General features: G+C 46.7%; 1 protein-coding gene across 1 annotated transcript in view; it reads left to right on the top strand.

Annotated features, from left to right (window-relative positions):
* Positions 1–14,706: 14,706 nt before the first annotated feature.
* Positions 14,707–26,783, top strand: part of TBC1D1 (TBC1 domain family member 1) — a 214,962-nt gene continuing 202,885 nt past the window's right edge. The window contains exon 1 of the mRNA XM_079794360.1: positions 14,707–15,491. The gene's annotated coding sequence lies outside the window, so the exon portion shown is untranslated. The remainder of the gene's footprint in view (positions 15,492–26,783) is intronic.

Genomic DNA, 26,783 nt, shown 5'->3' with positions numbered 1-26,783 from the left:
AGGAATGAATAAGCAGAGCAGAGAGGATTTTTTGGGCAGTAAAGCAAAATTCTCTGTATGATAGTATAATAGTGCATGCATGTCCTTACACCTTTGTCCAAACCCATGGAATGCACACCAAGAGGGAACCCTAATGTAAACTGTGCACTTTGGGTGATAATTCTGTCATTTTTAAAACGTAGAGATTTTACCAAATGTTCTCTGAGGTCATTTCTTGCTGCAGGTCTTTAAATTATGTGGGAATCCAATGAGGGCACTATCAGCAACAATAAATCACTGGCAATTCTCTTCGACCGAAGCTTAACTAGCCCTCTGAGATGGGGACAAACACTTTCTACCGAAGAGCAGCCTCGTGCTCATATCCTGCCCTGCCTCGCAGCCTGAAGGGGGTGGGTGCTGTGAGTGGGGACAAGCAGAGCAGACCACGTGACCTGCAGATGCCTGGGAGCATGTTTCGCAGAGGAGTCAGGCAGTGATCAGGGCCGAGTGCCGTCCTGGCAGCCCCTGGTGCATTCTAATGGCTAACCCTCCCTGGGGAAGACCTTCCAATTTGAGTGTGGAGCTGGCAACCCATTGCCTCTTGGTGCCTAGAAAGAGCAAATCCCAAGTGAAGTCCGAGAGACTGACTTGGAGGAGGAAATGCAGGCCAGCTGTCTGTTGTTGTGTTTTTCTGTGTGGTTTATGAAATAACAGCTGCTCCTCATTTCTTTAAGAAACACTGGAAGTGCCTCTCATTTATCTCATTGATTTACCTCAAACATAATGCTGTTATGAGAAAGTATTGTTATTTCATGATATTGGTAACTCATGTGGTTTTAAAAATAAGTGTTTTATGTGACGAATCCAATGCATATGTCCTGCCCTGACCGGTTTGGCTCAGTGGATGGAGCGTCGGCCTGTGGACTGAGGGGTCCCAGGTTCGATTCCGGTCAAGGGCATGTACCTTGGTTGCGGGCACATCCCCAGTGGGAGGTGTGCAGGAGGCGGCTGATCCGATGTTTCTGGCTCTCTATCTCTCCCTTCCTCTCTGTAAAAAATCAATAAAAATATATTTAAAACAAACAAACAAACAAACAAAAAAAAACCAAATGATATGTCCTCCTTTGAATGGGTTTTAGAAAAAAAATGGCATCTAACTCATAATTTCTGCATCCTAGAAGACCAAGTCCTCGGAGCTATTTGTGTGTTCGTTCATATGTTCACTGACTGAATCATGTTTGAACATTGCTGTGAGCTAGGCACTTTTCTGGATGCTGGTAATAAATGTGCAGCCTGATGTCAAACTCAGTCTAGCAAGGGAAGTACACCTGCGCACAGATCATTGCAACAGAGTGTGCTGCACTGAAGATGTGTATTCCAACTGTGGGCCAACAGTTCTGTGAAGCTCCCTGAGCCTTTTTATCCAGACATCAAGTTCAAATTCCTAACATTTTTGGTTAAAACAATTTGACTCTGGGAGGCTATTTGCATGTAATTTTCCTGCATCATCCCTTTGTTCCTTTCATCCTCCTATACAATAAAGATGTAATATGTAAATGGTTGTTACGCCGTATAGCATAACAACCGACCGTGTAATGACCGGATCACGGATCAGCAGGAGGGTGGGGCAGCGAGCTATAAGTGGGCGGCGGAGAGCTACAGGAGGGGGCAGGGCAGCAAGCTATGGGGGCGGGGGAGCTACAGGAGGGCGGGGCAGCGGGCAGAGAGCTACTGGAGGGCAGCAGCGAGCTACTGGTAAGCTACTGGCGCATGGATTCGTGCATAGGGCTACTAGTCCTATATAATAAAAGCCTAATATGTTAAGTCCAGTCGGCCACTCAACCAATCAAAGCGTAATATGCTAATGAGATGCTAAGGCTGCTCAACTGCTCGCTATGATGTGCACTGACCACCAGGGGCAGACAGTTGACTAGTCACTATGATGTGCACTGACTACCAGGGGACAGATGCTCTGACCGGTAGGTTAGCTTGCTGCTAGGGTCCGCCGATCGGGACTGAGCAAGATGGGCTGGACATGCCCTGGAGCCCTCCTGCGGCCCCTCCTCAGCTGGCCAATCTCCTGCATCCCTCCCCAGCCCCGATCGTGCACTGGTGGGGTCCCTCGGCCTGGCTTGTGCCCTCTTACAATCCAGGACCCCATGAGGGATGTCAGAGAGCCGGTTCGGCCCGATGGTGGAACAACCACTCGCTATGACGTGCACTGACCGCAGGGGGCAGACACTCAATGCAGGAGCTGCCCTCTGGTGGTCAGTGCACTTCCACAGGGGGAGCGCTGCTCAACCAGAAACTGGGCTGACAGCTGGTGAGCACAGCAGTGGTGACGGGAGCTTCTCCCACTTTTGCAGCAGTGCTAAGCCGGCAGTCAGACAGCCCCGAGGACTTCCAAACTGCAGAGGGTGCAGGCCGGGCTGAGGGATACCCCCTCTCCTCCAATGCAGGAATTTCATGCACCAGGCCTCAAATATATATATTAGTACATATATATATAATTGATTTCAGAGAATTAGAAGTCCCTGACCGGGACTCAAACTGCAACCTCCTGGTTCATAGGGTGACACAACCACTGAGCCACATTGGCTGGGCCTTTGTTCCATTCTTGTGTAGGGAGTCAGAAGAAGCTTCCCCCAAATGTGCCACTTCGGTATGTGAATGATTTTGAGTTGAATAGGCAAGACCCTCCAGGCTCACAGGAAACTTCTGTCCCCTTTTCCCCTTCACTACCTAGAAGAATATGAGTTAGGGGCCTTGCCCATGATTACAGATCACCAGAGATGACCTTTTTGGACCTATCCATATGGCAGGACTAACTACTAATTACTGAACATCTACTCTTATTGTCCTGCAATGACCCTCTGAAGCCCCAGTGCTATACCTCAACCTTAGCTCAGAATGTCACGTGTACCTCATTTTCCCTGTCTCTGAACCTCTCTTGTATGCAGTGTCTCTGACTCCGTCATGTACTAGTATGTGGGGTTCCCACCTGTACCTAAGAAATTAAATTTTATTATTTTCTCTTGTTACTCTGTCTCACGTAGATTTAATTATTAGACCAGCCGAAAGAATGTTGAATGATAGAGGAAAGTTTTCTTTCTCTCCCATACTTGCTACAAGCCTATCTGTGTAGAATAAGTCAACCATTGAAAATAAGATATTACAGTCCTATACTGATGAGAGTCAAAGTTTAAAATAACCCTGTTAACATAAAAAAAACACACACACACACAAAACACACACACACATTGAAACCTGTAAAGAATTTTTGTGAATTTATTTGAGCCAAACTGTAGACATATGCCGGGAAGCAGAACCTCAACGAATTGAGATAATGCTCCGGAGAATGGCAGGTTACATTCGTATTTATACATTGCAATCAAAGGAGGGACATAGGTGGGTTACATGAAATTCATTGGTGATAGATTAAGGAGGTGGGATAAAGCAAAGCAGGGAAGGGGGGCGGGGAACCCCTGGGATTGGATAAAGAGTAAAATGAGGGACACATTCTTAGGTGGGTGCAGGAACAATTAACATGATAATGAAGGAATTTGTGGTATCTGTCCTGGGGCCCACCACATTTGGTTGTGCCCCAGGGGCTCCAGAAAAAGGGAGGTTACAAGTGACCCAGACATTTCAAGGGTATGCTATCATAGATGCAAAAAGACAGATAGGCTCAGTTAAGGTAAAGGTGGACCTTGTCAGTGAAGATACCGGCCTAGGACGTAACTGCCCACCATAACTGCGTTGAGTTCAAGTTTAATTTCAGACCATCCTTTGTGGTGACTGTAGGTCTCTGAGTTTGCAAGACCGCCATGCAGGCCTCCCCTGAGCTTGTCAGGTCAGCATGTGGCCCCTTTTGTCCACAACCGCTTCTTCTGCAGACTGCGCCTTGTAAGCAAAGTGCAGTGACTCCTCAGATTAAGTGAAGAGAGGTGAAATCCTCAGTCATGAACGCATGGTCACCAGGATGGAGAGCAGTGTTGGGACATGGTTGCTTTTGACCTGGCTCCCTTGTCTCGATCTTTGAAAATAAAATGTGAGACAGCTGTTGGCCACCTCCCACTTGGGACCAGTGAAAACCACTTTGGTGTTTGGCTCAAGCCTGGTGCAGAATGGAGTCCAACACGTGGACCAAAGAGCCCGCTCCAGGTCTAAAGAGCTTTTGAGAGCATTTCAAATTAGCATTGTGCAACTTCCCAAGAGACGGTGGGGCTGCAGTTTACAGAGATGACGAGCCTGATTGTGTCCTTAAAATCCATTGTTCTGAACCAGTTCACCTTAATTGGAAAAAAAAACCAAGAAAATCTCCAGGTGGCTAGAGTGCAAAGTAGCTTCGTATCTGATAAATGTTCCTGTCCTTTAACAAAACAAAAGTAAACTTCAGATGGAGGCATGGGCTAATTATCTCCTTTGCTGGTTCAGCAGGCTTCCCGTTGTTTATTGTTTTCTTTCTGAATCAGTTCATTCCCTGAGGTGTAGTCATTGATTCTCTGCCCTCTGAAAGCTCCTCTCTGCTCATGACTGGGATTGTCCTAAGTGCAAGACTGCAGACTTCTCTCCCAAGTTCCTACCTATATTGCCACCTGCCTACTTTCCCTTTCCTATTCAGAGGGCCTCAAATTGCATTCAGTGCGGCCAGCCCCAAATAGGTTTCCCCATTCACCTCCCAGCTGCCCTCCCTCCAATCTACTCTACACCTCCACCTCAAAACACCAGGCCAGAACCTTTGGTGATTTTAATGTTTGACATCCACCTGTCTTGCTTTTTAAACGTATGGAGAACTTCAAAGGTATACAAAGAATAATATAATGGACCTCCAAGTACCCACCACCAGCTATAGGAAATTCATGCCCAATTTCACTACATCTAAATACCCCTCACTCCCTTGCTTATAGGACATCTCTGAAGCAAACCAAGACCTGTAATTACATCTGTAAATATTGTAGTATATCATATATACTCATCACTACTTAAAATCATGGTAGTTATTAGACCTACCTTGTTATTTAGTGTGTTAATAACAAAGCACATATTAACCCCTTATCAGATATATTGTGTGTGAATGTTTTCTCCCATTGCATAGGTTGCCTTTCATTTGAAGCTTTTTAATTTGATGTAGTAGTTTTTATATTTTCAGACTAGAGGCCTGGTGCAAGATTTATGCACCAGTGGGGTCCCGCGGCCTGGCCTGCGGGGATCGGGCCGAAACCGGCTCTCTGATATCCCCCAAGGGGTCCCGGATTGTGAGAGGGCTCAGGCCAGGCCGCGGGACCCCACTGGTGCATGATCAGGGCTGGAGAGGGACTGCGGGAGGGCTTCAGGGTGTGTTGGCCCATCTTGCCTAGTGCAATCGGCCAGACACCAGCAGCAAGCTAACCTACTGGTTGGAGCGTCTGCCCCCTGGTGATCAGTTTGTGTCATAGCGACTGGTCGAATGGTCAAATGGTCAGACACTTAGCATATTAGGATTTTATTATATAGGATGATTGAAAAAAAATAACAATATTTCATGCTATGTATAAATTTATGGAACTCAAATTTCAGTGTCCACATTCACTAGAACACGGCCATCCTTATTTGTCTACATATTTATGGCTACTTTGTACTACAAGATAGAATTGAAAGTTTGACGGACACTGAATGGTCAGCAAAGGCTACACTATTTACTCAATGGGCCTTTATTAAAAGTTCGTTGACCCTGCATTAGAAGAGCATAAGGGTCCTGAGGACTGGGACAATGTCTCCTATATCTTTGATCACTTCAGTGTCTAGTTCAAGTCCATAGGAAGAATCAACAAGTCTCTATTGGTTGAAAGACTGTACTAAGCCCTTCGTTGTACATGCCTGCCAGCTTGGGAACCTTAGTAAATATTACTTCCCCCTTAAGTTTTTTTCCTAAGTTTCACTCAAGGACTCACATTCCTTTCCCTTGAATAATAGGAGAACTTCATCTTACATTTTATATTTAGCAACAGGACAATGAGAAGAGGGGCGAATGTCTACAGCTCAGCTTTACTGTTAAAGGAAATCACTAAGTAATGAGGCAAGCTCCCACTACAGTGCTGTTGCACAATATGAGTTATTGCACAATAGAAAAAGTGTCCAAAAGGAGACCAGCCTAGAACACATTTTTTCACTATGTGCTGATCGATGCAACCTTGATTCAGTTCAGAGGATGCTCCTCCAAGCTAAAGGGTCAGAAAGTCCCAGCCAAAGCTCAGCGCTCCCGCAGAACACCGTGCCACCAGGAAGTTTATCCCAAAAGCCAAGGAAATAAACCAACTCCCTATGTCTTCTTAAAAAAACAACAGTAAATACATGTACAGTATCACCCTCAAAATCAGTAGTTTTAAAAGGCAGTAATGTGGTCCAGAGGAAAAGAGTCAGGCTTGGAAGCAGCATCTAGGCTGAAATTCCAGTTTGTCCCCTTCTGCCTTAGGACAAATCAAATTCTCTAAGCCTCAAATGCTCCATGTATATAATAAGGGAAAGGGGGAAATAACACCTCTGAGGTTACCAAGAGGACGAAGCAAGATGAGACATGTCAATCATAAAGCACGATGCACTTGCAGATAGTGTTCAAGGTGGTGAGTAAGGACATTTCGTGCACTGTGGCTGGAGGCCACACCAAGCAAGTCGCCTTGCATAAGCTTGTTTGTACATTCATTTATTCAGTCACATCAGAAATGGTGCTTAAATAAGGTTTGTATGCTTAAATGCATAGGAAGCAACAAAAACTTTAAAAAAATAAGTGAATCAGAAAATAGGATTAAAGGCAGAGATGTCAGATTGAATAAAGCGAGGAGTAAAGTAATAACCAGTGCTTCCTAAAAGTTGTGGTACGCAATGGGATATTACTCAGCCATAAAAAAAGAATGAAATCTTGCCAAAACCGGTTTGGCTCAGTGTATAGAGCATTGGCCTGCAGACTGAAGGGTCCCAGGTTCGATTCCGGTCAAGGGCACATACCTTGGTTGCGGGCACATCCCCAGTGGGAGATGTGCAGGAGGCAGCTGATTGATGTTTCTATCTCATTGATGTTTCTAACTCTCTATCCCTCTCAATTCCTCTCTGTAAAAAGTCAATAAAAAATATATTTAGAAAGAATGAAATCTTGCCATTTGTGACAGCATGGATGGACCTAGAGGGTATTATACTAAGTGAACCAAGTCATTCAGAGAAAGACAAATACCATATGATGTTAGTTATATTGGAATCTAAAGACCAAAATAAATGAACAAACACAACAGAAACAGACTCATCGATACAGAGAACAGACTGATGGCTGCCAGAGAGGAGAAGGCTTGGAGGGCTGTGTGAAAAAGGTGAAGGGATTAAAAAGTACAAATTGGTAGTTATAAAATAGTCCCAAGGATGTAAAGTACAGCATGGGGAATTAGTCAATAATATTGTAATAACTATTATGGTATGGTGCCAGATGGGTACTTGAAATATCCGGGTGGGGGTGGGGTGGGGAATCACTTTGTGAAGTATATGGTAGTCTAATACTGTGCTGTTAGACTACCATAAATATAAAATAATATTGAATATAAGCTATACCTGAAAACAAAACAAGACAGTGCTTCCTAGACTTTGGATTTTCTGAATCAGTAAAATGTTCCCAAACACTGGGAACTGACAGAAGCATTCTAGCATGTTCTTTTGCCTGGTAAAGACATTAAAATACCAAAATAAAACATGCCAACAAAGGATCCTACTATTACCCTTCACCATCATTTTATTAAAAACAAAACAAAACACCACAACTTTCTTTTGATAACACCTACAAAGTGGAAAAACATTATCTCAGAATACAGGGCAGTCGGTTTAGTTTTAAGAAATGACATGTTATTACTCATATTTCGTCTTGGATGGATGAGAACCAGCATAAGCAGCAGTGGCTTAGGAAGGGCATTTGTGAATCAGTGATAAAATGACCTCGATACTTGCCGGGCAATGGATCCCAACTCTGACCCTGGAGCCCATTAATCAGTGCGGGGCTGGAGATACAATCAGTTCCTCCCGGAAAGAAAAGTTATTCCTGGAAGAGAGAACTTTTTCCTGGCTCTCCTTAAAAGGACGTCATGTAAGGTGTTAAACAATACCCCAAACTGAACAGGGCGTGTTAATAAAATGTATTCTCCCAATAAGGGCAAATGGGATGTCAGAGTGCAACTCGATAAAAGAAATTTTTCTGGATCCAGTCCAGGCAAATGGCTCTTCGCTGGGGCTGATGTGATACAAGCCCTGATTTTAGGGGATCCAGAGTCTAGAGGGCCAATCGGACTGTGCATCTTGTAGGCAGTTTTCCAAAATGATATTTTCCTCAACCAAGCTTTTGACAAACATGGAGTGTTCCATGAGTTGGCAATCCTTTTATGGTTTATCTGGAAATCAGATCCTGTGCTGATGGTTAAACAAGGAGTCACATACTTGAACACCCAGCTCATCTGTGGGAAGGACTGACATATTTCTTAGGACAGTTGAGAAACCTGATGAGGTAACAAGGGGTAAATAGAGGGAAACCTAGAAAGCTTTTCATCTAAGGGAGGTACCATATAGACATTGCATGAACTCACAAATGTCATGCTGCAAGTTATTTTCATTCATTCATTCCATATATATTGAATGACCACTGTATGCTAGGCCAGTGGTCGGCAAACCGCGGCTTGCGAGCCACATGCGGCTCTTTGGCCAGTTGAGTGTGGCTCTTCCACAAAATACCACAGCCTGGGCGAGTCTATTTTGAAGAAGTGGCGTTCGAAGAAGTTTAAGTTTAAAAAATGTGGCTCTCAAAAGAAATTTCAATAGTTGTACTGTTGATATTTGGCTCAGTTGACTAATGAGTTTGCCGACCACTGTGCTAGGCTCTATTCTATGCATGAGATACAGCAATGAACAAAACAGAAGATAATTATCTTTCCTCATGGAGGAGGGGAGAGAAACAGATGACAAATAATATACAAGGAACTAATATAATATATTAGAGGGCAATAAATGCTACAGAGAAATAAATCAAGAAAAAGGGATAAGAATGTGTGTGTGTGTGGTGTGTGTGAGTGTGGTGTGTGTGGTGTGTGTGTGTGTGTGTGTGTGTGTGTGTGTGTGTGTGTGTAACACTGTTTTCCCTTTTCAAAAGCTTGACCAGAGGCCTCAGAGGGAAGGTGATATTTAAACAAAGACCTAAACGCGGGGGTCCTCAAACTTTTTAAACAGGGGGCCAGTTCACTGTCCCTCAGACCGTTGAAGGGCCGGACTATAGTTTAAAAAAAACTATGAACAAATTCCTATGCACACTGCACATATCTTATTTTGAAGTAAAAAAACAAAATGGCAAAAACACCCGCATGTGGCCTGCAGGCCGTAGTTTGAGGACGCCTGACCTGAAGAACGTGAAGTAGGGGGCATTGTGGCTGTCTGAGGGAAGAGCATGCCTGGCAGAGGGAGTGGGGAATGTGATGGTCCTGGGCAGGAGTGTGCCCAGCAGGTTTGAGGAACAGCAAGGCCAGTGTGGTTTGAGCAGCGAGAACCCCAAGGCAGCAGCATGGAGTACAGAAGTAGTGGGGTGGGGATGGTGAAGGGGAGATCCTACAGGGCGCTATAAACCATTATACGGACTTTAACTTTTAATCTGGGAAACCAGGAGCCAGGGGAGGGCTCTAAGTTGAGTAGTGGCTTATGCCAGCAGTATTTTAACATGTTCACTTGGCTGTTGTGTTCCATATAGTCTGCAGGGTTGTGGGGTAAAAGCAGGGAGACCAGTTAGGCAGCTACTGCATTTTCTAGGAGAGTTTACACATCACGTCCCAGCAACGCAGCAACGGCATTGGGGATAAAAGGAAGTGGGGGATCTTGCCATGTTGGATATGTGGTCATCTTAGCAGTCTGGGGAAAGATCCCTGGGATCCGTAACTCTGACAATTAGGAAGACATTCTCACAGACCCTAGACAGCTTCAGATATAACACGGGGTGGTGTGCTAGGCTTTGCTGTTGATGCCCAAACCCACAAAACCAGCTCAGATGGGAAGGGGAAGCCCAAGGGGGGGCCGAACATTATCGGAGAGCTGCACGGGACAGTTGATTGTGTGGAGCAATGATTTAACGAGCAGGAGAGGGAACTGAAAAGGGAAGTGGAACCAGCGCCGCGTTTTATCTGCTTTGTCCATAAAAGGAGATTAGACGCTTCACAGAAGCTCACGCTGGGCTCGAGGATGCAGTCCACTTGTTCTCACACGACATGGGTTTATGTGGTCTCATCGCTGGAAGCACGAGTTCTCTCAAGCAGTAAAAGTTCTGTTGATTTAAACTGCCGAAATCCCAAAACCACGTTGGTTATCTGCGCCTTTTACTTTTTATTCCTCCATGGCATTTTCTCATCCTTATGCCTTTCAAAAAGCAATTTCAGGGCCCCGGCATCACAGGCAAGTCAATGTAATGGACTCTCTGATCTTTTCTTCTTGAAAGAAATATTTTTATTTATTTCAGAGAGGAAGGGAGAAAGAGAGGAACATCGATGACGAGAGAGAATCATTTATGGGCTGCCTCCTGCACAGCCCCTACTGAGGTTTGAGCCTGCAACCCGGCATGTGCCCTGACTGGGGATTGAACTGTGACCTCCTAGTTCATAGGTAGAAAGCTAACCACTGAGCCATGCCGGCCAGGCTGGACTCTGATCTTGACTTCAATCCATTTACTTGTTGTGAAGAATATTTCTTATAGCTCATTAAGACACGTGGGCTGTTTAGATGCTAACAGTTATGCCTTGGGTTGGTATGATTGGCAAATCACCCAGCATTGGTGCTACAATACTACCCCCCCTCCCCCCATGCCTGAGGCAGGTGCTGCTTCCCAACCTCCCACTCTTTCCCACGGAGCTTGAACTTGCCTGTGAAACCTTCTCCTGACATCCCAGGTATCACCATCGTCCAGGTTCCAGAAAGTCACTGCCAAGTCCTGGGAGCAAGCACACCCATGGAGCACCCACGGGTTCTAGCCAGTATAAGCTCTGTTTATGCCGATTTTGGAAGTAGGCTCACTAGTCAAGAACTCTTACCTTATTATGCACATTTGGAAGTTAGGTGAAAACGTATCATAGCAATAAAGCTTGGATTTCTAACTATGATAAACATTTACTAACCAATAGACCTAATAATCTATACTAATTAAAGGGTAATATGCTAATTAGACTGGGAGACCTTCCGGGAGACCTTCCAGACGTCCTTCCGGACAAAGCCATGGTGGCAGGGCCGAGGCAGAGGCGGTTAGGGCGAGTGGGCCAGCAGGGGTGAGGAGCAGTTGGGGGTGATCAGGCCAGCGGGGGGGCAGTTGGGGGAGATCAGGCCAGCAGGCAGGTGAGCAGTTAGGAGCCAGCGGTCCTGGATTACGAGAGGGATGTCAGACTGCCGGTTTAGGCCTAATCCCCTGGCAGCCAGACATCCCCCGAGAGGTCCCAGATTAGAGAGGGTGCAGGCTGGGCTGAGGGACAGCCCCCCCCCCCCCATCCCGCCGCCCCCATGCAAATTTTGTGCACCGGGCCATTAGTAATGAATAATTTTATTAAACGTCTCTTTTTTCACATTAGCCAAAAACTTTCATTCTAGATGCACCAATACTTCTTTTAATGTTTAAAAAGTCAAGTGGCCTCTGCTTTCTTTCAGCCTCAGGGCTTCTCACTTGATTGAATGACATCATGGATCAGTTTTCCAGAGCTCTGCAGGCGTCTTCTAGTTGATGTTCATGATCCTGGCCTTTGGCAATGAACAGTTCATTCTGCTGCAGTGACTAAGTTGGGAAAGAATCTATAGGGGAAGCCCCAGAAGAATGATCCACAGCAGGGTTCAGGAGGAGCAGGAGGTGCAGAGGTTGTCCACACGAGGAAATGGTAGCATTCCCTACCTGGGGCTCCACTCCCTGAGCCAAGGGGTTAGGAACTGGTGTCAGCTGGATGCCCCGGGTGCTCCTGGGTCACACCACCAGAGGCCTGAAGCCGGGTCACAGTAGAGTTTGGCCCCATTCCCTACTCACCTTCGTTATGGGAGACTTAAAGAACTACCAACAGAACACCTTCGTGGGCCTCCAGCGAGCTCGGTGTCGCCCCAGCCTCTGGCGTGGCCGTGTACCGTGTACTAGCTCTGTGGGGAGTCACCCACCTGCAGGACAAGGGGCAGGAGCTACTTCCTTCCTGCCGCAAAGGCGCCTGCAGGTGAGAGCTGGGTGGTTAGCTCTTCCTTTCCGCTCTGCACTGGGACACCACGATGTCCCCTCCCGGTTTGACACCCTTCACCCTGCCATCCGCCCCAAAGTCCCCTTTACCCTTTCGTCCAGAGCTGCTAGAAATGAGTGCAAATGAGGCTGATGGGACTACTTCCTACTCTAAACCACTGAGCTGCAACTCGCTGGTTTCCAGTGGTGGAGTGTGGGGCAGGAATGTCTTCCCCCTCCACTGCCTAGGTCTGCCTCTGCCCCCCACCCCTCCCACTTCCTTCTGTTGCGACCTGATTAGGCCCCCATCTGGCTGCCTGCCTGTACCCAAGCTTTCCTGTCCTCTGGAACTGGGGACGAGGGTGGCGTGGGAGTGAGGTTAGAGTAAGTGAGGAAAAGGAATGGAGTGGCAGAATGGTAGGTGATTCCAGTCAAAATGTTCTGTTAGCAGAGCCCAGCCTTGGCCTGACCCCTCCCCTCCCAGAGGCAGGGCTAGCGGGCAGGGTTGTTAGATAACAGTTTCAAGCATCATCTGCCGGGTCATGTACGCAAGGCGGTTTAGGGGTGTCCATGAAATGGGTGACAGTGCACCTGTCTGGACATCGTAGCACCGGAGGTAAGAGTGCTCAGCAGGCTGCTGCAGGGAGGGGATGGGAACTGTACGGCTGCCTTGGAGACAAAGATGTGAAATAATTATGATGTGATCCTAGTGACGATACGGCTTAACTGGTTTACCTGGTCTTATAACCTAACGAAGAACAATTTCCATAACCCAATGAACGTTCTAATCATTAAAATGTTCATGTCTGTGTATATTCCTCACCTCTTTTTAGGAAAGATTTGAGGCTAAGTACACAAATAATTGTGCTTAGTAACAAAGAATGAGCTAAGGGCTATAAGAGGGCTACACAGTGGCCAGAGAGAAAGTGTGTTAGAAGGAGCTCTGGCCTTTGGGGGTCCCAGCACCTACCAGCTCGTGGCCTCCAGGAGGCATTAACCTCTTAGTTTCCTCTCTAGTCAAGTGGACTTAATTCACTGCTGCTCTGCAGAGTTTTTGTGAGGCTTAGAGACAATAAATGTAAAGTACCTACCCCAATGTCCCAAATAGATGAGCCTTCATGAATAACAGCTACCACTACTACTGGAGTTTTTATTTTATTTTTTAAAAAATATCTGACTTCTAAAAAATGTTTTTTATTGATTTTGAGAGAGAGGAAAGGAGAGGGATAGAGAGATAGAAACATGGATGGGAGAGGAACATCATCAACCCGCTGCCTCCTGCATGCCCCCTAATGGTGATAGAGCCTGCAACCCGGGCAAGCGCCCTGACCAGGAGTGGAAACGGTGACCTCTTGGTTCCTGGGTCGATGCTCAACTGCTGAGCAACACCAGCCTGGCTACTACTAGAGTTTTAAAACAAGCCGTGATGAAACTTCTGTGTGCCATTTAAACATACCTTCCTGAGTGTGAGCATCCACAGAGGAGTGGGATCAGGGAATCCCAATCCCAACGGCTCCAGGAGTCTGGCTCAGCTTCTGGGAACATACTCTTCAGGAGGCAGGGGGAGGAGGGGGCACCTTGAACCCCTCCTTTGCCAGGGTGACCATCGCTGCTGCCATAGGGCGAGGCCCACTTTACATTCACTTCCCCATTCTATCCTCGCGATGGTCCTATAGAGGGTGCACAGGTAAGAGAATGGCGGCCGGGCAGCTTGCCTAGGCCACGCCCGTGGTGGAGTTGGGATTTGGGTTCAAGTCCAAGCTCTCTGGCACTGCCCTAGAGTGGGCCTCCAGCTACACTAAACAAAATGATGCCTGCCCCCTGGGATTCTCCCCCGCTGCCCGGTCCCTCACCTTTACCTCCCTCTCCTCACCCCCTTCACTCACCTCCAGAGTTGTGCTCTGCACTCTACTTTCTTCTAATCCCACATCCTTCTCCTGAAAGTGCAATGGCCTTCCTCCTAGGAGCGCGCTTTCTTAGCGCTCTCACGGGTGTCCAGTGTCTCCTTACAAGGCCCTGGGGACTTCCCCACACCGGATCCACGGGTAGGCACGCTGCCTCTGTGTGTGTGTGTGTGTGATGAGATGATGATGATGATGATGATGATGAGAGAGAGAGAGAGAGAGAGAGAGAGAGAGAGAGAGAGAGAGCCCAATGAGAGAGAGAGAGAGAGAGAGAGAGAGAGAGCGCCCAATGAGAGAGAGAGAGAGAGAGAGAGAGAGAGAGAGCGCCCAATCCAGCCCCTGCACCCCCCCGCAGTTGTTGGGAAAAGGCCTCACTGGTGTTCCCTAGGGGAGAGCACTTCAGCCTTAGCCCCTTCGCCAAGCCCCTGATGGTCCTGCCTTGCCTGCCAGGGCCCCCCAGGATGTCTTGGCCTCACCCCACTCCCTGCCATCCCCCAACCCTAGGGCAGGAAGAGGCGATGGGAGAGCCAGGGGGCCGGCTGCCTTCCCCTGTTCTGTGCAGTTTGCGCCTGGTCCCTTTCGGAGGGAGAAGGCGAGAGTGCAGCCGAGGCCAGGCTCCCGCAGGGCCCGGAGCGCGGGCGGGCAGTGCCACCTGCTGAGAGCCCCGCGGGCCGGCCACCTGCTATAAATAGGCTCTGAGGACAGCGCGTGCGGCCGCACAGCCCGCCACGAGGGCCTCGATCACGCGCGGGCTCCGCGTCCCGGGGCCCCAGGCGAACCGCAGGCCAGGACCCTGCGCTGGGACGGCGCCCCGACACCCTCCCCCGGGCCAGGGCTGGAGCCCCCGGGGCGGCCGAGGATGCACCGCCCGGAAGACCGGAGGCGGGGAGGGGCGGGAGGCCGCGGCGGACCCGCACTGCAGCAGCTGTCGTCCGCGTGGGGCTCGCCTGTCCCGGCCGTGCCGCTCCGGCGGTCACACGGCGCAGCGTGGAGGCGGGCACCGCGTCCCCCTCGCAGGCCCCCGGGGACCGAGTCGGGAGATCCCCGCTCCTGCCCTCCCCTCGCCTCCCCCGCGCTCGCCCAGCCGGGGAGGAGGAAACGCGAGCCGCGCGCAGACACCACCTCCTCCTCCTCCTCCTCCTCCTGCTCAGCCTCCGCCGCCGCCGCCGCCGTGCCTGTTGCTGCCGCCGCCGCGGACGCCGGACCCGCTGGATCCCCAGCCCGGTGAAGAGGCGGGAGCCGAGCCGAAGGCCCCCTCCCAGCCCTAGCGGCTGGAAGCGCGCTGCCAGGGGGCACGATGGACGCCCCGCCCGCCCAGGCCGTCCCCCAGCTGCCCCCCAGCACCTGAGCGCCCCGGTCCGGCCCCGCGCCCTGAGCGCGCCGCCGCACAGGTAGGCGCCTTCTCCGGCCGCGTCCGAGCCACGCGGCTGGTTCCTCCCGGGGCATCCCGGCCGCACCCCACCCCCAGCCCCCGAGCTCCCGGGCCCGCGGAGGAGCCGGATTCGGGCAGCCCAGGGGCGTTGCTGAGGTCCAGGAAACCCGGGGGCTCTCGGGGGAGGAAGTTCCTTGCCCCCTCCTTGGACCAAAGCGAAACCTTCTGGTTCTTAAGGACCTAGGAGCTCGGAGAGCCCCCCTCCGTCTTCCCCCCGACCCCTGCGCCAAGGTCCTCGCATCTCCCTCCTTCCCCTCCCGCCAAATATTTCTGGCTAACGTGTTGGTAAGGCGACCAGATTGGGGGATGGACGGTTAGCGTAATCCCATGCCACCCTTGAAAAGTTCAGGGTATTTCGCTGTAGTAACTTTGGCAGCGGCACCAGTGCGCTCAACATTTCTTTCTATGGGCACATCCTGTGCCCGTCATTTCGAAACCCTGCTTAATTGTTTCTAGCCGTTTCCTGATTGGTCTGTGATGATGGGACCCCCCCCCCCCCCCCCTCAAACTTGGAGACACGTTGTTGTTTTTACTTTAAAGAAAGAGGAGTCGTTTTCTTTGGAATCCACCTAGAGGCGGCTTTACCCGTGGTAAGTTTATTGATATAGCTTATTCTCTGCAAGTCGCTTAGAAAGAAAAAAAAAATGAAAGCGATAACTGTTCCTTCCACTAAACAGTTTTTACAGTGCCCCACATTAATGGACAGGTATTCCCTTCATGTAGATCTCATGCCTCCTTTTGGATCACTTAATTGATTGATATAATCAGAAAGAGCATTTGACTATGACCTGGTTTATACGGGTCACACCCAAGAAACTCAGCTATCTCTACAAGTCCAAACTTCTAAACTTTTTGCACTGTACTTAAGCTGAGCTGCAGCGGCCCTGATAAAAGGCCCTTTTTAGGAAGGCAGAAATCCATTCTCTTCCCCAGATTCCAGATGGGATGGGATGGAGTTGGAGAACGGCCACCTGCGGGTTTTGTTGTGTGTTGAGAGCCTGCTCCGTGTGGGAGGGGTTGGGTGGGAGAATGAATGGGCGCTGTCTCAGGAGGCTGGGAATCCACCTTGCGGACTCTTGATGTTTCTGAACAATTCCTGTTCTATCTCTCCCTTGGGTTAGGGAGCCCTGGGGCAGGTGAGTCCTGGAGTTGAGCTGGCTTCTCTTGTTGGGAGGTTCCTCCCTGGGAACCTTGAAGACATAAGGACAGTGTATGAAAAAGTTTGCCAACAGAAAAGGGTTGACAACTATTGTAAACAGGTGTTTTGCATCTGTTGGGAATGGAATGCTGTCACAGTCTCAAATCTACTTTTTCTAATCAAGTTCTAGGGAAATAAGACTCTCAAAGTGCTTTCTCTCCAGATTTATCTACCAGTCACCACTGACAAAATGAGCTACTGGATAGTGAGCATAGCTATGAGTTAAAGGATGAAATGTTGAGGGGACATTTTCTTTTTTAAAAAGAGTCTTTTTATTGATTTTTTTTTTTTGAGAGAGAGGAAGGGTGAGGGAGAGAGAGAGAAGCATCCAATGTGAGAGTGAAGTATCAATTGGCTGCCTCCTGCATGCCCCTTACTGGGGATTGAGTCCACAATCCCGGCATGTTCCCTGACTGGGAATTGAACTGGCAACTCTTCCATGCACTGGACAACACCCAGCCAATCAGGTGATAATGAAAATAAATGCCTTTATGTGGATTTGTCCAGCTGTTTGCAAACCAGTAAAATAGGAGGAAAATTCATTGATTTTATAAATTATTAATTTAAAAAGTAAAGTTTTGCAAATAGGACTGTGACATAGCCTACCATTATCTTTCCCACAGAGCACTCTGGGGATTTCCCCTTTCACTATGGTAACGTTTCTGGTTGGGTGCCATCATGTCAGTGCTGCCCTCTTATCCCATTATGACATTGTTTGTCATAGTACCGGGGGGGGGGGGGTATGAGAAAGAAGGGCAACTCTGAAGAAACATAGTTTGCCCCTTCTCCCTTGTTACCCAGCTATTGACAATCTCTGTCTCCTAGTTCCCTAGAAAACAGCCTTTGCCCGGCCAGCGTAGCTCAGTGGTTGAGCTTTGACTAATGAACCGGGAGGTCATGGTTCGATTCTGGTCAGGGTACATGCCTGGGTTGCGGGCTTGATCCCCACTGGAGGGTGTGCAAGAGGCAGCCGATCAATGATTCTCTCATCATCATTGATGTTTCTCTCTCTCTCCTCTCTCTCTCCCTTCATCTCTGAAATCAATAAAAAGATATATATTAAAAAAAACCACACACACAGCCTTTACCAGAAGGACTGCAGTGGCAATCAGATGTACCCCCATGGGGAGCCAGGTGTGGGTAGTCAGTTCCTTTCATGCCCGGATCTTCTTGGATGTACCCCTGGGAAACAGCCAGGAGTGCTGTACTAAGCAGCATGGAGCTTCCCTATTTCCCATTCGCACCTACATCTCCAGTCATTATGGCGCCTGGAGTAGGGCTGCATGCTTGAGAGGATTTTGTTTTTGAATATGTTTTAATTGTATGTCACAAAGTGACAACTCCCTCAAACATATTTTACTCCCTTCATAGCATTTCTCTGAAGGTCCCTAGTTTCCACTCTTCAGATTCCTCAGACCTAACATGTGTTATCAGCCCATTTGGGGGCTTCGGTCTGCTTGTGTGTGGGTGCCTTGGCATAATTTGCTTTGCCCTTTTCCTTACCTTCTCAAGTTTAATGGCTGTGTCCGTTCCAGCGTGTGATATGTTTCTCAGGCCTTCTCTTTTCTTGATCATTAAAAGCTGGAGAAGCAGAATCTGGTCATTAAAAATGACCGAGAGTCCACTGAGCAGAGTGCTGGTGGTGGCAAAGGGGTACCTTACAATGGCCTTTGCTGACTTTTATCTTCGGTTCTTCCCTCCCAACCCCACACACTGATAAAAAATATTTTTAAACCAGATTCTTCACAAAAGACAGCAAGGTTTCCATTTTCAAGATTTTGACATTTTCAAGCCGAGATTTCCATTGGATGGATCCTTAGATGTAAGGGCAGTGTGTCCCTTTTCAGGTTTCAGATGTTCAGCTAAAGATGAGTCATATTTGGGCCACGCGAAGCAATCTCGGCACCTAGGCCTCCGTGAAGCTGTGCGGAACGTAGGGAGCATGCTCAGCGCCAGCCGAGAGGCATTTAGGCTGGAGTGTGCCTGTTTCCTTGTGACAAGCAGCAGCTCTTTTTCTCTTAAAAAAAGAATATACATATCTAACAACACATCATTTATGATCAGTGATCCTAACCTGCCAAAATAAGTAAGCATTATGGGTTCATTGTCACATTTAATTCATCTATGTGAAATTCTTAGAACAGTGCCCGGTATGTAGTAATACTCAAATATTACTTATTGCTATTATTTGTTTAAGAGTATAACTTTGACATTAGATTTGGATTACTGAGGCCAAGAAAGATTTGGGTAGAAAAACAACCCAGCTAATCCACTAGAAAGAGGAATTTTAGAGTTATTCCCTTCTAGAGATATTCTTCTATCTCAAAGAATAGAAATTTGGGCATAAGACAGGTCTGGATTCAAATCCTGCCTTCACCATTTACTAGCCAGGGGACCCTTCGGTAACATGGGGGTGATAAAACATGCTTCTCAGAGTTGTAAGACGACATATATGTAATATCCAAGAAGAGGCAATTAATCGATCTAGCAAAGTAGTTAAGCCCAAGTACAAACTCTCCCGAAGGACCTGGGTTCAAAACCTGGTTCTGCCACTTGCTACTAGTATGACCTTGAGCAAGTGACTTCAGTTCTCTGTGCAGCAGTTTTCTTCTCATTTTTCTTCTTTAAATTGGAGCTGATAATGATTGTATTTCATAGTAGTCCTTATTCCAGTGTGATAATAATAATCTTCATTGTCCAAGGTGGTTGTGAGAGCTAAATTGGATAATAGACACAAAAGTGCTATTATGTGTTAACAATTATTGCTAATAGAGGAATGGATAAAGATGTGGTACATATATACAATGGACTATTACGTGGCCATAAAAGATGAAATCTAGCCATTTGTGACAACATGGGTGGACCTAGAGGGTATTATGCTAAGTGAAATACAAAGACAAATACCATATGATTTCACTTATATGTGGAATCTAAAAATGAACAAACAAAACAGAAACAAACTCATAAATGCAGAGAACATTTTAAAAAACTTATTTTTATTGATTTCAGAGAGGAAGGGAGAGGGAGAGAGAGATAGAAACATCAATGATGAGAAACAATCATTGATCGGCTGCCTCCTGCATGCCCCACACTGGGATGGAGCCTGCAATCCGGACACTGGACCAGAATTGAACCTGGGACCCTTCAGTCTGCAGGCCGACACTCCACCTATTGAGCAAAACTGAATGTTTTTTAAAATATATTTTTATTGATTTCAGAGAGGAAGGGAGAGGGAGAGAGAGAGATAGAAACATCAATAATGAGAGAATCATTGATCAGCTGCCTTCTGCATGCCCCCTATTGGGGATCAAGCCCAAAACCCGGCATGTGCCCTTGACTGTGGGGAAGTATGGGACTTCGTTGAAAAGTCTATAAGGAGGATTTTCTGAAAGGTCAGAGGCCTCTGAGGGACCTTGCTGAAGGCAGCAGATTCTGCCTTGACTTTCCCAAACATGTCTGAGTCCTTGAGTGTTTTATTAGAATTTTAATGTTTAGATTTCAAAATGTCCTAGTTTGAAAGACATTATAGATGCAGGTGTTTTCTCAAGGATGCTTACCCTGTTGATTGTATTTAGAGGTTAATTTTAGTTCAAGCTGTTGTTACAATAAAAGCCTAACGAGGCAGGCAATCGAGGCTTTTTTGGCTTCTTATGCCAACCGGTCCCTTAGCCTCCTTTCACAGAAATGTGTGTCAAAGTAATCATTCATCTGTCGTTCAGGGTCTGCCAGTCAGCCCCAGTACTTGACAAAAATTGAACCCAGGACCCTTCAGTCTGCAGGCCAACGGTGTATCCACTGAGCCAAACTGGCTAGGGCTGGAGAACATTTTAACAGTTGCCAGATGAGAGGGGGTTTGGGGGATATGTTAAAAAAGCAAAGGCATTAAAAAGTACAAATTGGTGGTTCAGAATAGTCATGGGGATATATAAAGTAAGCATAGGGAATATAGTCAATAATATTGTAATAACTTATTGGGATGATCACTTTGTAAGGTGTCTAAATGCCTGATCACTACGTTGTACACCTGAAACTAATATAATATTGTATGCCAACTGTAACTGAAAAATTAAAAATAATTAAATACTAAAAAAAATACGAGTATACAGGGTGTCCCCAAAAAATATATATATTTTGAATATATATATTTGAATAATTATTAATTCCAATGGGTTAAATATGAAAAGAAAGAAACATCAGTTGAGCTATCACCTGTTAAAGTGTGTATACATTTTTTTGGGGGACAGCCTGTATATTACTATTCCTTTTAGGAGAATAAAGTAACTTAAAGTAGCTATGCCAGGAGGGAGGGTTATACATAATCCCAGCTAGGACCCCACCCACCACCCCTTTATCCTGTGCAATACAGTAGAAGAGAGTACAAGAAGTGACAGTGTAAGGACTAGCCTTAAATTGGCTCTGTTTTACCTAGGAAGGAAATACATGAAACATCATTTCTCATGTGTCAAATTAGAGAGGCGCACACTGGTGTGGGGGCAGTCTCCTTCTTTTTTAAATCTTTATTGTTGAGATGATTACAGATGTCCCTCTTTTTACCCCCCATTGTCCCCCTCCACCCCAGGCCTTCGCCACCCTACTGTCTGTGTCCATAGGTAATGCATATATGCTTATAAGATCTTTGTTTAATCACTTCCCACCCCCCTCCCTCTGAGAATCGTCAGTCTGTTCCATTTCCATGCCTCTGATTCTATTTTATTCTTTTCATTAGATTCCTTATTTATTTTGATTTTTAGATTTGTGGATAGGTATGCATTTTTTGCCATCTTGTTCATATATATTTTTTTTTATCATTTTCTTCTTCTTCCTCTTTCTTAAATAATACCTTTCAACATTTCATATAATACTGGTTTGGTGGTGATGAATTCCTTTAGCTTTTTCTTGTCTGTGAAGCTCTTTATTATTCTTTATTCCAGTCAGTGTATGCTTAATTTCTGACTGGGCCTTTTCCATTTTTTTGGAGGTTTCTAGAAGATTTTTGAGTAACCTTATAACCTTGGTTTTGAACTCTATATCCAGTAGTTTGCTTTCTTCCATTTCTATCATTTGTGACATGTTTCTTTGTCTCTGCATTTTGGCTGCTTCCCTATGTTTGTTTTAGAGCTGCTATGTCTCCTTGAGTTGGTAGAGTGGCCTTGTGTAGTAAGTGTCCTCTAGGGCCCAAGTGGCTCAGCCTCCCCAGTCACCTGAGCTGGGAGCTCTAGGTGCACCCCTTTGTGGGCTGTGAGCACAGTCTTTGTAGTTGAGACTTGATTGCTGTTGATGTCACTGGGAGGAGTTGACCTCCAGGCCAATTGGCTGTGAGGACCAGCTGTGACTGCAATGGGAGAGCTGCTGTGCAGGAGACACCCCTATGGAGCAGGACTTGCTTCAGTGGGGCTTTGATGCTCACTGAGTCTGCCCCTTGAGTGTGTCACTTATGGATGTGAAGAGTTGTAATTTGGTATGGTCTGACATTGACCACTGGTACACTGACTCTTGGCTCTCCAAGGAGGTGCAAAGTCAGCCACTGCCTGGGGCCACCCAGCAAGAGCTACAGGGAGATCTGCAGATTCCTCCTCTTTGTATTGGCCCTGATGAGGCCCAGCTATGAAGCAAAGCAGGCTGGTGTTGGTGCCGGGTCTTGGGCCTTTTATTGACAGGTTTGGGGCTCCCTGACCCAGCTGCAGCTTGTTTGACTTTAGCCTGAGTAAGGACAGGCCATTTATATGCAAAGCAGCTGCAAGCAGCTTGGGTGGGGTTGTAAATTAGATGAGGCAGGGTCTTAGGGCTGTGGTCTGCAAACTGTGGCTTGTGAGCCACATGCGGCTCTATTGCCCCTTGATTGTGGCTCTTCCACAAAATACCACGGCCTGGGCGAGTCTATTTTGAAGAAGTGGCGTTAGAAGAAGTTTAAGTTTAAAAAAATTTGGCTCTCAAAAGAAATTTCAATCGTTGTACTGTTGATATTTGGCTCTGTTGACTAATGAGTTTGCCGACCACTGTCTTAGGGAATCACCAGGGCGGAGCAAACAGAAATGGCTGTCAGTCAGCCCTGCAACCGGAGGTTCCAGCATAGGAACAATGATCCCTGCCAGCACCTCTGTCTGGGAGAAAGCCATCCTAATATGAGTTCTTGCCCCGATGCCGGACAACCCAGCCCCACCGCCCCTCCCAAAACCTCTGCATGGTGTTGGAGCACAGAGGAAGCAGAACCTTGTAAGTTCAGTTCGTGGTGCTGGCCTTTTAAGAGGAACAGCTGGGTCTCCAGCAGCCTCTGTGTCACTGAGCTCCAATGCACACTGGTTTTTTACAGCCCATAGTTCTGACTGCCCATAGGGACTTCTTTTCCCAGATCTGGGACCCTGGACTGGGGGCTGGTGTGGGAACCCTGACTCCTCTGGGTTCCACAGAGACAATCTCCTCCCTGATTAAAAAAGCAGCACACATGGATGCCGGACCAGCCCATTCGGCGCCTCTGCACCTCCTACCAGTCTCAGTGTGCTTTCTTCTGTACCTCTCTAGTTGTAGGAATTCCATTCATCCAGCTTTCCAGTGGTTTTGGATGATGGTTGTTCTGTATTTTAGTTGTAATTTTGATGTGGTTGTGGGAGGCGGCGATTACAAGCGATTACCTACGCTGCCGTCTTTAGACCGTCATGGGAGCATTCTTGACGTTGAAAAGATTGGAAGCCCTGGCTCTAGGAGCTCTGTGACGGTGAAATAGACAGCTGCTCCAAAGGGACCTGAGGGTGATTCTGGGGTGAGCAACACACCACTCTGATTGGGCGGCGTGCTATGTAAAAATGGACATAGTTTAGCCAAGCCAGTGGTTTTAGAATAGACTGTTCAGGTGGCAGAATAATTCTGTTCAGCCACGTGACCGACCGCTCTGTCTGGGTTAAACAACTGAAAAATTAACCACTGATTTGCCAGGAGCAGGGGCGGGGGGCGGGTGGGGAGAATGAGCAGCCATCTGGGAACTCCCTGCCCCAGCCTGGAGCCAGAAGCTTCCAACACATCTCCCTTTATTCTTTTCCCCCCTCCTCCCACCAGTTCTGAGGAGGTGAGGGCAAAACCCGCAGAGGCAGCAGCATTCTCAGACACTGGAAAGTCCCCATCCTACTCCCTGTGGTTTGCTGGCAAGTAGTGGATGGGGGGCTGGGAAGAGAGAGGGTTCCCAGTAGCGGCTTTCTCCTAACCCCCACCATCACTTCTCTGGCTTCCTGATCAGTCAATCCCATCCTTCCCTTCATGTACCTCCTCCTCATTTATGTTCTTGACAGGAAGCTGAGAGCAGCTTCCCATCCCCACACAATGCTGAGGACATTTGGTATCATACATTATGAAATTAGATTCACCAGATTTTAGAGATAGAAGAAAACTTGGGGATGATCCTGTTCCATTATCTTATTGTGTCTCGCCGGCTCAGCCATGGGTGAGCCTGAGTGGGGGCTGTGAAGGATTTAGAAAAGACAGACAAGAGAAGAAAGCTGGGTCTAGGTGGGACGCTGCTCTCTCTGATGGAGAGACAGTGCCACAGCCTGTAAGCTGAGTCTTTATTTTATAGCCAGATTCCATGAGGCAAAGTAAGGGCGTGGTTGCAATGTTCTTGCAGGTTTCAAATCTACTCAATTACATGCACCGGATCAAGATTTGTTTACTTGCTGCAACTCCTGCAGCCCATATCACTTAGCCACGTGGGACCACAGGTTCGGATCATCAGGTCAAGCTGACAACTATAGCCTTTGGCTATAATTGTGCTGGGACTTACACGTGGCTTTGCCACGAGAGGATTGTGCCCTCTCATTAGTCCCAGGCTTGAACCCGGCCAAACACTACAGCCGCTCTCCACACTTATGAAAATAAACTTGAACTTTGGAGAAGTTAAGTAACTTGCTTTCTTAACTGCACCCTTTAAATCGTTTTCTTGAGGAAACTGAGGTTCTTTGCAGCACTTGGGAGGGAGTCAGGGACTTGGATTGTCCTAATTCTGTCACCAAAGTTGGACAAGTCACTTATTCTCCAGAACCCAGTTTCTGCATTTCAAATATGAGGGGCATTTCTGAATGGCTTAAAAGGACCTTTCTAGCTTTAAAATGGTATGATTCTAAGTGCAGGCTTCCTGGAATATGTTTAGCAGGATCCACTAACAAGGTTATTGAAGTTGTTTTAATGGAAAGCATCGCTGTGTTTCGGATAGCTACCATGTTTATGGACTGTGCAAGGTAGGAGTTGCGTAGAATACAGACGGTCTCTGTGAATGATGGGGCGTGTACACACAGGAATATAACGAGCTCACTGGGAGAGCAGATCATACTGAGGGTCTGAGGCACGAGAGGCCTCTTGGAATAGGTGGTTCAACCTGGTCAGAGGTTGTGTGCAAATGATGTGGGTTGAGATGGTTTAAAAAAATAATCTAATGGTTTGTTAGTATTTTTTGAATAGTTCATCTGTTTCATGGAACTTTTTATTGAAAAGTAATATAAACAGTCTGTTACTATGAATCTTATATCAGCAAAATCTGAATTGCTTATAAATGATTATGACTGTGTCTGAGATAGAACTTATTTGGTAATTTATAAACAGTATTAAGGCCCAGTACACTTTTTACAGAGATACTAAGAATGTGCCCCAGCTGGTTAAAAAGTGAAAAGGCCATGGTGGGGAACCTTTTTTCTGCCAAGGGTCATCTGGATATTTATAACGTGATTCGAGGGCCATACAAAATTATCATCTTAAAAATTAGCCTGCTATATTTGGTCACACATTTAACTAACTCACCCCTAAGGTCTTGGCAGGGCCAGAGCAAATTATTTTGCACCCCTGTTTAGGCAATCAAATAGTTTTGTCAATGAAATGGCAGAACTGATTAATGACTAATTATTTACCAAGTGATTTAAATGACTAAATCCTGCACTTTTTTTTTTTTTTTGCATTGAGTACAGAAAACTAAATAAGAAAACTAGAAGTAGTTCTGAGATGCTGTTGCCATCATATTAATAACTGCTTCATCTATACTGATTGACAGATCTTGGGTCTACCCTTTGTAATAATTCTAGTACTTCTTTAATCATGTCTTGGGATTAGCAGTTGTCAGCAGTTGAACTTGAAACAGATTCAGTTACCGGAGTGGACAGTGACCCAGACATTTAATGCTACTTTCACCTGTAGGTTAGAGAGAGGAAAAAGGTGAGAGAGACCATTATTTATGGGGTTATATGAACTTCAAGTCTGTTCTCATCATCAAGAGAAGCTATACTTTAAAGGTAAAGAAACAGGGAATGAAATATGTTGAAACTCTAAATTAAATAGGGGCTTATTTCTGAAGTTTTGAACATTTAAAAAAAAATATTGCTCTAAGCTGTGTTCAAAGTATATTATAAAACTTCACCCAGCATATATGCATATATATCATATAGAAAAACACAGAGTAAAAAGAAGAGACTTCTGTTCTAGTTCAGAAAAGGTTTTAGAAATCCCAAACCTGAAGAGTTTAAGAAGCTTTCAGTCTTGTTGAGGGATACCTCTTCAAACTCTTAAAGTAAGTGCGATGATTAGATACGAAGTGCAGAAGGTTGTGGTGACAGATGCCCCAAATCACCTTGCAAGAAAGAGGTGGTAGTTGCTTGACCTATGACTTAAACGTGCGTTGGAATTAATTTAGAGGACAAGAGTGGGAATCATTGGGAGATGATTCTGCATGTGTCTCATGTTTCTACATGTGTCACATGTTGTGAGCAGAGGCACGACCCGCCTTTGTTCTGAACTACCTTTTCAGTATATATATATATATATATTTTTAAATAGCAAACAGCCATGGAAGACAGACTTAGTGTCTCCCTCTGGAGCAAAGGGCAGACATGCTTACTGCCCATTATAAAATATTTGGGCTCCCATAGCTCCTGTAACCCAGTGTGGATACAGGTGTTGCCTGGCCCGTGGGAATTGGGGATTGGGGAACTAACACACATATGACTCAGTCCCTGGCTGCTGCTGTTGCTCTGAGTGATACTTGTCCTTTGTCTCAGACCCAGGAGTCTCATGTCTCCTACCAGA

This window comes from Cnephaeus nilssonii, assembly GCF_951640355.1.
Source record: "Cnephaeus nilssonii genome assembly, chromosome: 1".
Lineage (NCBI taxonomy): Eukaryota > Metazoa > Chordata > Mammalia > Chiroptera > Vespertilionidae > Cnephaeus > Cnephaeus nilssonii.
Note: the sequence above shows the minus strand (reverse complement) of the source record. Positions and strands in the feature narration are given on the sequence as shown.